This window comes from Euleptes europaea, chromosome 5, assembly GCF_029931775.1.
Source record: "Euleptes europaea isolate rEulEur1 chromosome 5, rEulEur1.hap1, whole genome shotgun sequence".
NCBI classification, from domain to species: domain Eukaryota; kingdom Metazoa; phylum Chordata; class Lepidosauria; order Squamata; family Sphaerodactylidae; genus Euleptes; species Euleptes europaea.
In genome coordinates, this window is record NC_079316.1 from 70,934,989 (window position 1) to 70,939,827 (window position 4,839).

A 4,839-nucleotide genomic window follows, 5' to 3' on the forward strand; every position below is an offset into this window, starting at 1 on the left:
CTAAGTTTAGTGCTATAGTGTTAGACCACCAAGGCAATCAAATGTATCCAAATGCTGGTGATATAGCACTCAATTGCTATATCATCACCATTTGGATGCGCTGAATTGCTATGTTGGTCTAGCGCTATAACACTAATCTTAGAATGTTTGAAAAAAAGCTGAAAAAGAATACGCCACTAAAAAAGGCGGGGGGAAAGCAGTCCTTTCGGAAGTGCTCCAGACATTTTAAACAGCACGCTGCAGCGATTCAGAAGCGCAAGGAAGAACTGAAAACAGAAAAAAGCAGTTTTCATTAAAAAAAAACAAAGTCTGAGCCCCGGGATGTCAATGTAACACAAGCTGCTTTGTCTGAAAAGGTTTTTAAAAATCTGTTAGCAGTCAGGAGCCGAAATGGTTGTGTCTGAAATGACACAAAAAATCCATTAGCAACCGGCTGCTCAAACATATTATAAAGGCTGTTTGAAAGGGACCAATATCTCTATATTTCTCTATCCAAATCTCCTGGTGATGCGGTAGAGGTCTCGAGCCACTGCCCGACTGCTGTGGTTAAATGGCTAAGAGAGAATAAATTGAAAATGAACTCCAACAAGGTGGAGTTATTGCTGGTTGGGAAGGCTGAGGTCCAAAAGACACTTTGCTGCTACCTTCAATGGGGCCCAGCTGACCCTTGCTGAGTCGATTAAAAGCTTAGGGGTTATACAGTATCCATCATTGCTGCTTGAGAAGCAAGGTAATGCAGCTGCAAAAAAAAAAAAAATCTTTCATCCAACTTAGTTTAGCCCAGAAGATGTCCTCCTACCTTGACTAAGTCCATCTGGCCACCTGGATCCATACCACAGGGGAGGGCGGCAAATCAGCCCAGCTCTGTTCCATCCCACCAAGAACTGAAGCTGACATACACTTGCTGTGAAATTGGCCAAATAAGCAGCCACATAGATCGTTTGTGATTATTTCAGTGTTCTCTCAACTGTTTGATCTGAAGCTGATATCACGATCCGTGAATACCGAGCTTTCAAAATGTTCAACTGGAGTTTTAATTTTTCTCCTTAGTCCCTTTACTCACTTTACCTCAGTAGAAATGAGACACCAGAGGCTTTTTCAAGTTAACAACCAAGTAACAGAGATTTATTAAACACTGTACAAGGGATGGACTTGGAGGGGAAACGGTAGGTAGCGAAGGCATAGAACCAGAGCTGGTTTATAAGTTTTACTACAGAGAAGGCATAGATCTTAGATGGCTTAGTTAGTACAGAGTTATAATTCTTAAATTATGTTCCCAAATTCCATTCACAGAACTTCCGACAGATGTTCCTGTTCAGACTCTACTGCCCAGGTAACAGGGAAGTATGGAGATTATACAATCTCTCTCCCTCAGAGAACAAAGATGTATGGAGATTGTTCCTCAAATCTCTCTTCCAGCTCTCTCTATAGATCTACCCCACTTTTGTGGCAGTAATCCCTTAACAAAACCCCATATCTGGAATATCTCCTTCCCAGAACCTATTCCCTTTCAGTGACCTGAGAAAGGGACCCTTTCCTCCAAATCTCTGCCTGTCACGCCATAGGAATTGTTTCACAACGGTTTAGAGAAATCTGAACCTGTAGGTTCCCAGAGTCAAAAACAGTTTCTGAACACGCAGGTTACCAAAAACAGACTCCCTCCATTTTTTCAGAAAAGAGAGCATGAGCTCCTTAGCTCTGCAGACTCCCTGCCAGTTTTTTTTCCTTCCCCCCCCCCAGCTTCTCTCAAAGATTAACTCTTTGTTTGTCACAGCTGACCCACACTTGCTGTGAAACTGACCAGATAATCAGCCTCATGGCATCCCAGCATTATTCTCTTGCTAGTGCACTTGATAATGGCTTTGAGGGGAGGGGTTGGATGAGGGGGATAGATACGTGGGAGTGAGAAGTGAGAATGGGCATGGGGAGACCCCCCCCTGAAGTAATAAATATGCACAGGACCAGCTTTCGATTTGGGATTGAGACAGACTTTAAACTTGGGGTAAAACAGCATCCTGAAAACGCGAGGGAAATGGGAGGGGAGAGTGAGGCAACTTCGGAAGGTCGGAAAATACATTTATAATTAAAACAATGCCCCAAAGTAGTCGGGTGTGTGTGTGACCGTGACTGGAACAACATGTGCATAAAAGGCCTATGTCTAATACTTTATGAGTTATTTCAGACTGTTGCAATTCTAGTCCTTTTACAATGCCGATTAGATGTCTCATTCTATTGATTGCACTGACTTATACCATGTAATCCACCTTGCAGCATAAGTTGCTCAGAGAGAAAGGCAGACTATAAATAAGGTAAATAAATAAATATGGGAGCAGGAATTCGACAGAATCATCCTAGTCTGCTGCATCTGACCTAAATTTCCTTTAATAGAGGGAAGAACAGTGCTGAACATCCAGCTATAGAAACCACGAGGTTGATTGCAAAGGGCCATTGCTGCCCCTGCTCCAAGACAGGGCTTTGTGCAGCACAGCTGAGTTGTGTAAGGGCTGAGTACAGCTGTTGCAGCACTAAACAGAGGTTCTTCTGTTTGTCCTCTTGCTAATTCGCTCCCTGCACCTGAGAACCGTGGCTCAAATGAGTGGAGGTCTTTTAAATGGGCAGGAAATCCTATTACTCTGCTCCTGACAGCCTAATGTAGTTGGGATGTTATTGTTACCCTGAATAGCAAAGTAGAAAGAACACAGGTATCATTAGAAACAAGAGCATCTCTGGCAGTTTCACTGCCACCCATCAATCACAATGTTCCTTTCAAAGAATACCTCCCTTCGACTCCTGCGATACCCAGTGTGCACACAATGCCCAGTCGGAGGTCACCTGTTAAAACATGACATTGTCAGGAATACCATGATACATCATGGATCAAGTACACAGCCCCTCCCACAGAAAATACACACACACACTCCCAAAAAGAGCTAAAAGTGGCTCCCCCATCAAAATCTCCCATGGTACTTTTGAAGTCAGTCTGTTTTAAGGACTATGACAATTATGCAATATCACACTCAACTGCCTTGAGTGTAAAAAACACCCATTTCCCCAGGTCCTGTTTCATTATTTTTGTCTCCTTTCAGCTGATACCATCGTCTTGCAGTAGGAGGATTATGGTAGCTTTACTGCAGCTTTGCATAGTCACAGCTTGGACATCAATATAAAGGCTGCACAAATCTATGCATTCTGGGTTAGTTGTCAATATAAGTCAGTATTGTGCCACCATTACAAAATGGAGAAATCAACAGTGATTCTTTAGCTCCCCTTTACTCTGTCAGCCTGTTCTATTCAACATAATATTTCACATTGTAAAAGAAGAAATGTAATTTAGAGTTGCTGATTTCCTTGACTGCCCTGTAGATCCTGATTATGCAATACAGGCGCTTTTGAAAACAATTATCTGAATAGTTTGACAATATCCTCAATTAACAGTGGATCAGTTTCCTTAATACATCTTCTTAGAGGGAGCAGGAAATGAAGAACAGAAGGAAGGTGAAGGAAGAATAAAGGCCAGAGTGGGGGCTGAAGGGCATCTGTAGATCAGAGGGTACATGAGTGAAGTCAAGCACATTGGGGGAGAGACACAATAAAAGCATGGCTGGAAAAACAAAAGGACAGTCTCTTTTGGCAACATAACTTGAAAGAGCTCATTGCAAGAACTCTCAAGTCCAATTCAAACATAAGGTTAGCAATCCTTACGAATTTTCTCCTACCATAAAAATAGTTACTGCCAAATTCTGATTCCCAGTCCTCTCTTCTTTCTGTCTGGTATGAATCTGTGGAGAATCTTTACTACATGCTGCAGTATAAGGTTTAAATGATAAACATAAACCAAGCAATAAAAATATCCAAAATGCTTGCCAGACCAAGGAAAAAGTCTTTCCTTCTTCCTCACTTAATAAATGTGAAGAAAAAAATACACATACACACTACGCCTAATCGCTGCACACTTCTTTTATTACACACTGTGTAATAAAAGAAGCCCCTGACTTCCATTCTGCAGTGATTGGTGTGTGTTTGTGTATGCACATGTAAAAGGACCAGCTAATCTGGCAGAAAAGTCTCCTTCATTAAAGCAAAAAAAGCACTGAGTAGCAGTGATAAATGCAGATCTGGGCATCTCCAGGGAAAATGGAGAACACTTATTTTGTCTGGGCTTTTATTTTCTAGAGGCATAAAACCCACATGATTGACCAATCATGGCAATGAGATGAGGCTGGGGGACTACAAAGAGCCAGGCCTGGAAATAGGGTTGCCAACCTCCAGGTACTAGATGGAGATTCTCCTGCTATCACAACTGATCGCCAGCCAATAGGGATCAGTTCCCCTGGAGAAAATGGCTGCTTTGGCAATTGGACTCTATGGCACTGAAATGCCTCCCCTCCCCAAACCCCGCCCTCCTCAGGCTCCACCTCAAAAATCTCCATGTATTTCCCAACCCAGAGCTGGCAACCTTGCTTGGAAAGAAGAAATAATAATAATAAAAACTCTTCAAGGGTATTTAAAAACAAAAACAAATATCCATTTAAAACAAAATTAATTTTCAGTTTTAGGTAACTACATTTGATTTTGCAAGATGGAAATCTTAATTTGTATTATTCTTATCTTTAAGTGTAGTTGCCAGACAAATTGCCTTTTCTGGCATATAATAAACTATATAATATTTTCTACATCAGAAGACTTAGATCATCACAGAAGGTGGTGGCTGGAGATCTCCCACTATTACAACTGTTCTCCAGGCGACAGAGATCAGTTCCCCTGGAGAAAATGGCCGCTTTGGTCATTGGACTCTATGGCATTGAAGTCCCTCCCTTCTCCATACCCTGGCAGATAATA